The sequence below is a fragment of the Balaenoptera acutorostrata genome, chromosome 6 (assembly GCF_949987535.1).
Source record: "Balaenoptera acutorostrata chromosome 6, mBalAcu1.1, whole genome shotgun sequence".
Classification (NCBI taxonomy): domain Eukaryota; kingdom Metazoa; phylum Chordata; class Mammalia; order Artiodactyla; family Balaenopteridae; genus Balaenoptera; species Balaenoptera acutorostrata.
In genome coordinates, this window is record NC_080069.1 from 53,659,039 (window position 1) to 53,671,239 (window position 12,201).

Consider the following 12,201-nt stretch of genomic DNA (forward strand, 5'->3'; position numbering starts at 1 on the left):
TTGAAAAGAAGGCATTATTCACTATGTATTTCAATGCTATGTAATGCCCTATTCATGTTCCATCTAAAACCATTTTAAGGACCAAACAGTAGTCTCATAATCAAATGGGTAACTGTGATTAAGCATGGGTGTCAAATATCACCACTTCCTTTCCTTGTCCCTGCCTTACGGACCACTAAGGCTGTGAACCATAGGCTCACTTCAGCTTCTGAAAATAATATTTTCCCCAGATGTAAATAGTATTTATGAGACTTTGGAGTGCTATTGCAGCATCTGGCACACCGTAAGTAGCCAACTAACTTGTATTTCTTTCCTTCTTCCATTAATAATCAGTTTCTTTTCCTGATGAAAAAAAAATGTGATTAATGACTGAAATTCCCCCTTAGGCTCCCTTGTAGCTACAAGGAGAGAAACTAATTCTTTCCCACTTATTTTTTTACTGTTGTAATTATTTAATCATAATCCACAACCATTATATTGGCGATATTATCCAACAGACCTCAGAGATTTGGCTTGCTCTCTGTTTTCTTATAGCTACAATTCTGTCCAACTTAGAGCATTACTTTCACTCACATTAGGGAGCAGAGACTCCAAGGACAGAAGAAGAGTCATTCAACCAGTTGTTTATTCTCTGTGAATTACCCCCAACTAAAGGCGAGATCAGGGCTACTGTAAGCACTAGGTCAAGCTGTGAATATGCATAGGCTAGAGAATTAGATATGTGTGATATTCCCAGAGACGTGACTATGAGCTGAATCTTTATAACAACAGAAGAAAGATCCTTCCACAAGCATTTCTTACCTAATGTTGAACTTTTATCACAGAATTTTTTTCCCAACTAGCTGTTTCAAATAAATGCTAACCATACAGTGTCTCTTCTCTCGCTTCAGGATATACAAACCACAGAATTCCGATGACTCACCCCAAAATAGCTTATGAATATGCCAGGGGCGGAAGGGCATGCTGTTTGGTTCTTTAAAACTTCCTGCCAAACTGAAGAAGCTGAGAAACTGAACATACACAGATATTTGGGGACTAACTATGAGTAATAATGAGAATTTAATCCCTTTTAGTCTTCTGGGTTAGTAACAGCTTGCCTAACATGTCCGGCTACATCCTGTTTGCTACATGTGACTCCTCAAAAAAATAATAATATAATATTAATAGCACAGTGTTTCATTGTTAAGACTGCTGTTATCTATGTCAATGGTTCCCAAACATTTGCAACCATTTGTAGATTAAGGTCACATCTTGGAAGAATGGCTTTATGGAACAAACATGTTATCACTATAACTTTGAAATTTAAAAAAAAAGGATTCAATGTATGGAAGTTTAAGGCTGTATAAGCCCTTACAAAGGGTTTGAATCTCAGTTCTTTCACCAGCTATGCCACCTTTAGCAGTTACTTGACCTCTCTAAGTCCTAATATCCCCGTATGTAAAGTGAGGACAATAATACTGTTATCTATATTTAGGACCCTATGTTGTAGGGTGAGGATTAAACAAAGGCATGTATGTAAATAAAGGGTACTGCTAAGTAAATAAATTATCTAGTGCTAATAATGAATCTGAAGACCACAGCCATTAAGTGACCTAAGAAGGGTCATACACTCATCAGTACAGTGCCAGGACAAAGTATTTTAAGACTGTAGTTAAAAACAGTCTCTGGAGCCAGTCAGCCCAAGTTCAAGTCCCAGTTTTCCTACCTGCTACCTGCATCACCTTGGGCAGGTCACTTTTCTGTGCTTCAATATTCTTATCCATTAATTAATATTCTTATCTTAATATTAAGATAATAATAGTACTTTTCTCGCAGGGTTGTTGTGACAGCTTAAAAAGAATACATGTAGCAGTGCCTAGCACATAATAACTAATCAACAAATACTACCACCCCCAAATTGGGAAGTTCTGGTTCTTCCAAAAAAAATTTTAAGTAAATTAAATGTCAACAATGACATTTAAAAACTAGATCCAGAAAAGCAACCCAAACTTTAAAAAAAACAAAATTAAACATTTATTTGATAGAATTTACAAGGTATCAGAATATTTGCAGATGTCTTTTCAGGTCAAGCCACCTGTCTTCTTCAACCACGTTGATGAGTCATATTTCCCTTTTCCTATAGAGGAAGGATACAAAACAAACAAAAATATTTCAAACAACAACTCCAATTGCTGAAGAGTCACTTTAATTGGAGTGTGAAAAGAATGCCAGCATCCAGCTGCCCTTGACATTTGTGGAAGAAGCTTTGTGCAATGGGAAGAGCATCAGACTCCCCTTTCCAGTCCGGGCTCTGCCACCTGACCAGCTACAGTAAGTTTCTCAACCTCTTTTATAGAGTTGCCATCTATAAAATGGGGGTAATAAACAGAGACCACCTTATTATAAATATTATAGATTCTCTTGATGCAAATTAGCAACATCCCCACCCCACACAGTAGGTGCTTAAGACATATTTGTTTAAATAATAAATAAGATACAAATGAAAGATTTTAGGATTTATTGTGTCCAGTACCTGACACCACTGTATCCCTACTCCCACCCAATTAGTACCTAATTTGAAAATCACAGATCTAGGCCCAGCCATTGATGGCCTCCAAGAGTCAAATGCTTATAATTGCTAGCTCCTTAATAAAAAGGTTAAAATGATGACAGTGGTATAGATAAAGAACATCTCCCCAACTCATCATTTGTTTTTCAAGTAATAGAGTACCTTTGCACTGTCTGGAAGTTATGCAAGTGATTTCAACCCCTAATTGAAACCAAGTGGTCAAAGGACCTTAGAAAGCATACTTCTTACACTCAATAGACATCATTTCCAAAAACGAGAGAAGAAATATCCACATGGCCTTGGTACTCCATGTGTCTCTTGAAGCACCATAAGAAATGAATGGGAATGTTTTGTGATTTGGGAATTGGATGGGAGTTTGGACAGGTGTGGCCCCTCACAGCTCCTCACACCTTCCAGGAGAAAACTTGCTGAACAGATCTCTGCTTAGAAACTTTAAGGAACACCACAATTCAGACTACTTTCTCTGAGCACGTCACAGCCGAAGATCAGATGGAGACTGTTCTTCAGGGTTGCACATGTTTGCTGGCACAGCACTCCCGCTGCGTCAGAACCTCACCTGACACTGACTCATTATTGGATGAAATGCCAAGGCCTAATAGTGTTGGTCATATGTAACTTGCCACTTGCAGCCAAGTATTCCAAGCCCTTTCAGAAATGGTCCACCAACTTGCTTCCCCACTATACCCTGAAATATGTGTATGATCATAGCCACCACAGACTCCTGAATTCTCTTGCCACCATGAATTTACTCCTGTCTCTTCTGATGGCTCTCCTCCCCCATTACAGCCAGCCTTTGTATCAAACCTAATGCAGACGCTGGGAGGCTCTTCTTTTTGGTCTGTCAATAAATATTTATTCAACTCAGTTTAGTCACACTTAGAGATAACAGGCAGCAACGATTACCACATTTCCTAAACGCATCTGAAAACTCATTGCCTAGAGTCAGGGTGATAGGGGGTTTTTTCCTTACAGAAAAAACAGTTTTCTCAAATGCACTGCATGCAGCTTCAATACAGGTACTGTGTCTTATTCAAGCTTTATAAAAAATTCAACACATCTGTCATAGCAGCTTAAGGCTCCAAGGCAGAAAATCTGGATCAGTAACAAAATTCTCCTGAAGTAATAGGTGGTTCACAGACATCAAAGAAAGAGTCAAACCTGTCATGAAATATGTATTGGACAAAAATAGCATAGAACCAGCTCTTGATTCTTGATATTTCGAACAGTATGTCCTCCCATCTTCCATGTGGATTCCCTGTCTTATTAGTTTGTGTACACTCTGTGCCTGCAAAGTGCTAGGAACATAAATACATATTTTGGGTTTTTTTTGTTACAGAAATAAAAATGAATTAATACAGGGTTGCAAGAGAGCAAGAAAGGAACTGAAAAAGGAAGCAAAAAAAAAAAAAAAGACGAAACCTGTGACTAATCAACATTCATTCCATAAATATAAGCACTTTGGTATCATTTTTGTGTGTATTAACATCTTAAATCTAAAAACGAGCTTATGAAGCTCAATGCTGTGTCCAACCTGGACAAAGCTAAACTCTTATCTGTCCTCTGCACCTGTAACTGCTTGACTTAAAAATAGTTTGCCCTTTTACTTTGCTTCACGGTCAGCTGCACAGCAGAAGGAATGCCTGAGATCACATTGCTGTTGTGACTAATCTCTACAAAGAATAGTGCAGGAGATGAAAGGGAAACCACCTCCAAAGCCCTCAAAACCAGAAGCAGGGAGCCCACCAGCCCAATGTGGAGAGTCACAATGCAGGGATGTCGTGATGTGACTTGCTGAAAAAAAGAAAGAAAACAAAACGAAGAAAAACACTGAAAAGGATTTGGCCAATATGGGACAGAGATAGTACAAGAAAAGAAAATAATTGGCCAGTTTCTGAGAATTTTTCACTTTGAAGACAGATAGTACAATATCTTAGTATAAAGTTTAAAATACATTGCCCCAATCAGTTAACTCATTAGTACGTTACACAGCCTCAAAAATTATCATTATGAATTTTATATGGTAACATAAAAATTCATCTATTCTTCTGATGAATATTTATTGACCTATGTGCTGGCTCTGCTTCAGATACTGGGTGTACATGAAAGGGCAAAACAGCTAAACATCTCTTCCATATTGGGCCTAACATTCTAGTATAATGCACATAATATAATGCTACGTCAAGGCACAGGATAAAATCCAGGGCAGCAAAAAGGAAAGAACATGAACTTGGTGGCCTGGCAGATACAGTTTTAAATCTCAGTTCTGCCACTGACTTGCTGTATTAATGTAGCAGTTTAGCCTCTCTCGCTGATTCTCTTTTCTACATTTATAACGAAGAGGGACATAAGAGCTATCTCATAGTATTATTGTAAAGATTAAATGAGATAAAAAGCCAGTCAGAACCGGATCTGACAATACAGTGTTCTAGGTGTCCAAAGAAATCCTCTCAGTAGAGAATATCTCACACACACATACACACATGCACACACATGTGCACAAAGCCTTATAAAGTAATTTTTTAAAAACTAATGCATTGCTGAGTATGGGAAAAAGTCAGGGAAATCCTCAGAGGCCAGAAACAATGAGAAAACAATGAGAAAACACACAAGCACAAGGTGCTTGAGACAGCATTTGTCTTGTGGGCATCTGCCAACCCACAGTGGACCCCCGATCAGAGAACCAGTAAAGTGGGGAAAAAAACCTAAATCCAGGAGTCTCAGAAGATCACACCTTCAAAGGGGCATTAGATATTTCCTGTCTTACCCTTAAATCTGGGTGAAAAAATGTATATCTACCCAGAAAGTTACTAGCCATAATCCTGCCCTCACACAGATTTAGGACCTTCTGGTCACAATACCATTTGGACCTTAAAAACAAAAATAAAGCTGATGATTTAATTTACAAGATTCCTGGGTTGGTGGTACCTCTCCTCAGTCCTCCCCCTCTACCCACACCTGACAGAAGTAAATATAAATTCTTTCTAGAGGAAAGCACATTAAACTCGGTCCTCAAAGAGTTCCCACAAATAAGATGGCAAGGCACATGGTGTTTACACACAATAAAACCAGCCACTATAAATGAAGGTCAGTAGAAATAATAAATTTTAACAAGTAGTCAAAATATTAAATGTGTGGTAAACATTTTAAAGAAATAAAATACAAAAATATATAAAAGGAAATGAGACTTAAATTACCAGGCAGATCTTTAAAAAATAAAATTCCTAGAAATGAAAAATATAATCATTGAAATTAGAAATGCACTGGGGGAAGTGGCCAGGCAACACACGGGGGCATGTTTATTTTTGTAGGCTTGTATCATTGATCCATGCTTTTTTTAATTGTGATTTTTTAACAGCTTTAGTAAGGTGTAATTGATATACAAAAAACTGCACATGTTTAATGTTATACAATTTGATGAGTTTGGAGATATGCAACACCCATGACATCATCACCACAATCAAGGAAATAGACATATCCAACACCTAAAATTTTCTTCTGTGCTTTTATACTCTTCTTTTTTCTTCTGTGGTGAGAACTCTTAATATGAGATCTACCCCCTTAACAAATTTTGAAGGGCACAATACTGTGTTAACTATAGGTGCTATGTTGTACCTCAGATCTTTAGAACTTACACGTCTTGCATAACTGAAACTTGCTACACATTGAACAGTAACTGCCCATTTTCCCCACCCCCAGCCCCTGGAAACCACTACTGTATTTTCTGCTTCTATGAGTTTGACTATTAGATTCCTCATATAAGTGGAATCATGTAGTATTTGTCCTTCTGTGACTAGCTGACTTCAGTCAGCATAATGTCCTCCAGATTCATCCATGTTGTCACAGATGGCAAGGTTTCTCCTTTTTTATGACTGAATAATATCTATTGTATGTATATACCACATTTTCTTTATTCATTTATCTGTTGATAGACACATTGGTTGTTTCCATATCTTGGCTATTCTGAATAATGCTGAAGTGAACATGGAACTGTGATCCATACTTTTTCCATTGAGATATAAAATATAATGATTCCTTAGAGCAGGGGTTCTTAAGTGGGGTCCATAACTCATAAAATTCAGGGGGTCTGTGAACTTGAATAGGAAAAATTTACATATTTATTTTCATTAACTAGGATCTAGCATTGCTTTCAATTTTGAGTGTAAACAACAAACCATGGTAGTGATAATAATAACTTTGACTTTTTACCAATATAAATCTCAGATATTTTTATGTCACACAATAATTATTGCAGATATCACAAAATATTTTTTATATTCATCTCATCAGAATCATATTACTCATTGTAATAGACCTATATACTTCCCTGTTACTTAATGCATTAATTTTAAAGAGTATACATATTACTATATCACAATGTTTATATTTTTTGATAACTATATTTTAATATAATTGGCTTCTTTTGTAGTCTTTTGTGTTTTATCCTATCTGTTTAAAAAGTTCATTATTTAGAGAAGTCCCTAGGCTTAATCTGACAGCCAAAGGTGCCAGTGGCACAAGCAAGGTTAGAATAATACGGCAAAAACAAACTCAGGGAAAAAATGTTATGACCATCTGCAAATTTAAATTAAAATGAGCTCCCTTTGTATTTTTTAACTCTAAAATTGGCCCTTAAGTATAGCCCTTTGACAAATTTCACTAAGTATATTTTTGTTTTGGCTTTCAAGTTTTTTCTTTTAATTTATTTATTTATTATTTTTGGCTGCATTGGGTCTTTGTTGCTGCATGCAGGCTTACTCTAGTTGCGGTGAGCAGGGACTACTCTTCCTTGCGGTGCACAGGCTTCTCATTGAGGTGGCTTCTCTTGTTGCGGAGCATGGGCTCTAGGCACTCAGGCTTCAGTAGCTGTGGCTCGCGGGCTCCAGAGTGCAGGCTCAGTAGTTGTGGCTCACAGGCTTAGCTGCTCTGCGGCATGTGGGATCTTCCCGGACCAGGGCTCGAACCCGTGTCCTCTGCATTGGCAGGCAGATTCTCAACCACTGCGCCACCAGGGAAGTCCCCTGGCTTTCAAGTTTTAATGTAAATGTTTGTCACAATTTTAATAGTGAAAGAGGAAAGGAGTGAAGAAAGAAGAAGTGAAAGATTGTTTTGCAATTTATCAAGCTATATGCTCTTAACTTCTATCTTACTGAAAAAGAAAAAAGAATATTTGAATGTCTCTACTTTCTCTTAGTTATTTTCAAATCACTCAACCAAGAATTTATACTGGAAATTAAGCATATATATTTTCAACCTCTTGAGGAAGTAAATTATTTGTATTTACTACCTGACATTTAAAATATAATTTAGTTTTCAGATGTTTCTACACAGGAGTCTGAGTTTGGGTATTCTATAATTTGACAAGGCTGCTTTATCTCATTCCATCTTAGATCCTTCATAAAATACAGAAATAAAATTCAAATATTTCCTCTTCACACTGATATTTTACCCACTTCAACTCCCTCTCTGGACCTTTTCTATGGCATTCTATCTTAGTCCTTGGAGTTCTCTCTGTTTGTGTCTCAGGTTCATTAAACTCAACTGACCCACCACGCCCCAACCAGAACTTCAAAAGAAGCCATGAACAGCAGCACTTGTTCTAGCTGGAAGATCATCCTGAGTCCCTCCCTGTTTACTCTTGAAATGTTTGGGCCTCCTTTCATCTCCAGTTCTCAGATTCTGGCACAACAACCCAGCTCTGACGTCAGCCTCTAACCCTCTGGATCCTAGGCTGTCACTGAAATTTTTATGTCATGCCATTCTGATTCTGTAAATCTGCTCACACAGCTAATCCTGTCTAGGATGAGCCTTCAAATTCCCAGAGGACAGGGATTTGAACATCCACTGCCTCTTTTCATATAGCCCAACCAGATCTAGAAGGATCTATACCATTAGCCGCAGTTGAAACAGGACTTTTAAATGACCCCCTGTATAATATCATTGGTCCTCTCCTGAAACTCAAATAAAATCAACCCTCTTGTTACACTTTCAAACCTATTTCGGCAAAGTGACATATCCAGTACAACAGAAAAGTGGCCTTTTCTGAAAATTTTCTTAGGGGATAGAGAAATACAGTGACACCTCACAACCCAGAGAAAAACTTCCAAAAATGTTTTTTACACATCTCTCTCCCCAAGATCCCCACATTATACAGCAGTAGCCCTCTCTCTCTCCCTCCCTCTCTCTCTCCCTCTCTAAATCTCTGTCTCATTCCTGCTCTCTAAATTCCATGAAGCCATAAAAAAGAAGAATAAGAAAGATCTCTATGAACTCATGTGAAGCAATTTCCTAAAGATATTGTGAAGTGACTAACAGTACAATGCGTAAGAGCATATATAGTATGCTACTTTTTGTGTAACGAAAGACAAGGAAGTAAGAAATCGTACATATACCTGCATATCTTTACAAAAAGAAACAAGAAAGGAGAAACCTGAAAATAATGAAGTTGGTTACCTACAAGGGGTGAGGGGAACAGAGTGGAAGGGACATGCAAGGCAGTGACATTTCCCTGTGAATTTCTATTTTTTTAGTTTTGACTTGAAATTATGTTAATGTTCTACATACTCAAAGAATGAACATACATATTTTAAAAAGGATAAGGAGAAAAAAACTAAAACTGAAAGTAAACTGGAACAAATGAACTCAATCTTATTTCAAAAGAAAAACATAACATTATAGGGATGGGATGGCAAGGAAAGAACTACTCCAAGTAAATTATGATCAGTGTTTGACCCTCAGTCTTAAACAAGGCATAAAGCAGAGGATGGAGAACAGTAAACACATTTTTGAACTCTTTTTTTAAAATTTTTTTTGGAGTTTAGTTGATTTACAATGTTGTGTTAGTTTCAGGTGTACAGCAAAGTGAACTCTTTTTAATAGGTTTGTTTTTAATGGTATGGGCAAAGAAATTCTGAAATTATTTTATATATATTATAGGACTTATAGCAAGTAAAGAAATGTATCAAGGTTGTTGGGAACCATGGTTTTCTCACTGTTGAAGAAGGGACAAACTAACATAGAATAGAGAAGGCAAAACCCTGTGAGAATGGATCTGAATTGGTAGTATCAGCATGGACTTAAGATTTCTAATATATATACTTGTATATGCATGTATATGTGTCTGTATACATATTTATGTATGTGTATATACATATACATATAGCATGGGCATATATGTCTATATATTTGCATATATATCTTAGTCATGTTCACAGAAAGGCTTAAAGGCAAGGTTATCAGAGTAGCAATGAACACCTCCAGGGCCCAGATGTTAGTCTCTAACACCATTCCCCACTAAAGAGAACCAGGAATTCTAGTTTCCTTGACACCAGACCACTCAGCTGCTCAAACTAAAACTTTTTAATTAACTTTTAAAAAATGAACAGTTATTATTAATGATTAAAAATCTCCAAATGCTATGTTCTTTTGAAAGGTATATAAAGACCCTCAACCTTTAATACTTTTAAATCAAATAAAATTCCTAGAGCACTTTGGCAAATAACTTGTTAAAATCTTTAAAGAACCCTATTTCATAATTCAAAACAGAAATGAGCTTTTGATATGAATTTACTGGGTTTGGGGATAACAGAAATTTCAATATGCTTAGAGACATACTACCCTGTCTATATCTATGTCACCAAGAAGCTATCTAGGAAATTAACTTGTAAATTGAGTAGTCTTAATGTGGAAAACACATCTATCTTTTGCTTCGACAGACATTTCCTAGATTAGGTAGAAGTTATTCAGGAAGATCTCAGATCTGTCGGTTAAATCAGAGGTTTGTCATTAATGCTTTTCCTGATCTCCTTGAGAAAACTAAGTGAACATTTTTTTTAATCCAAGAAAGTTGACCCTATAAGGAGGTTCCAGTTGTACACCCTTTGTTCACCCCAGGCAACCTCCTGTTTTGCATCCTATCTCACTTAAGTTTTTTGGCACCAGACTTAGAGTTTTCTTTGTCAAAAATAGTTAGCAGCCTTAGTAGACCAGTACATTTTGATGAGTGGCTTCTTATAAAGGAAATAAGAATATGGTCTTAGCCTGATCTTCTTGTAATGAGGTGTGGCCATGGGTTCCTTCCTGGGACCTAGGTTCAGATGGTATCAGCAAGGAGCCCTGTGAACCCCCACTAACGCATCAGCAAATGACTCAACCTGCTTCCTATTGATAAGGTCAATGAAGAAAGAGGTGGCCAAAGCCGCAAGAGGGAAAAAAAAAACCCTCCATTTGGGAGCCAAGGCACCATCCTAGGCAGTTAAACCTATATTCAGCCTAGGGTCTGACTATAATCAGCTTGCCAACAGTTCAACAAGCATGGGTGTCCTGAGAACTCAAAACAGGAAAGAGACCTGGATATCGTTCAGTTCCTAGTTCATTCTTCAGAGATCAAAAGTGAGGTTGCTCAAATGAATTGCTCAAGACAAAACAGTGGCACACCTAGGTCTAAACCCTAATCTTTGGTCTAGATTCTAGAATTTTCTCTGAAATGGAATTTGTGTGGTGATGATTTTTTACGTAAGCTGCTTTAATCAGCTAATGGAAATAATGCACACAAGTTTTGAAATGTATATAAAGAAATTGTTGAAGTAAAATTCCCAATTGATGAAAATCATTACAGATGAAAAAATTATGTGTTGTAAAGAAAATGAAAAAAATTTAAAGCATAGCATGTTAGCGTTGAAAGAACAGTGGAGGGTTATCTGCCTCAGCGATTTTACAAGGGGTTTTTTGTTGTTGGGTTTTTTGAGGTTAGTTTTTTGAGGGGAGGGTGGAGGAGAGAAGTGTTCTGTTGTTATATTTTGGTTTTGTTTGTTTAGATTGTTTTTAAACAGCGGCCCCTGAGGCACCTCTTCATTCCTAGGAACTCAATCACAGTTTGAAAACCCCCATCTATTTAGGTCCCCTTGTTTTACTTAAAGGGAACTGAAGGCCAGACACCAGGGTCGCTCAGTAAGAAGCAAAGACGTTTACTTAATGAAGTAACGAAATTAAAAAACTTTCTCAATCCATTATTACTATGCTGCAAAGGGGAGGCCAGGAAAGGACGAGAAAGGGGAGGAAGTCGGGGAAGGGGTCCATCCCCGCGCCCCGCGCCCGGGGCCCAGCCCTTGGCGGGGCGTTCAGCCCCTAACTGAGGCCGGCGAGCCCCGGCCCGAGCTTGGCGTAGACACGCAACCACCGAGCGGCAGAGACCGGCGACGCCGCGGGACTCCGCGGCCTCCAGGAGATGCAGAGGTGGCCTCTAGGCCCGAGATCCGCTCCGTGGCTCGGATGGGAGGAGCGCAGCAAGGTGAGGGCTCATTCGTGGAGCAAGCATCTGTAGAGTGAATGCGGTACTGCAGGAGGTTGCAAAAGCAACGGAAGATCTGGTCTCTGAGGGGATGGAGTTTATAGTGGAGTTAGGATCTGTGTGTGCGTGTGTGTGTGTCCTCAGAAGCAAATAAATGCTTGGGAGAATGTTGCTGAGATGTCCCAGAACTGGCTGGTGTATATGGAAATCCTGCTGGATTGACAAGATGCAGTACAATCTTCAAAGGTGTTTAGTAAAAAGTGTCTGTACATTATTAGGGTTTGAGAAATAACAGCTCGACTGCCTCACAGTTGTTTCGGAAGAATGATTTCAAATGCCTTGGATC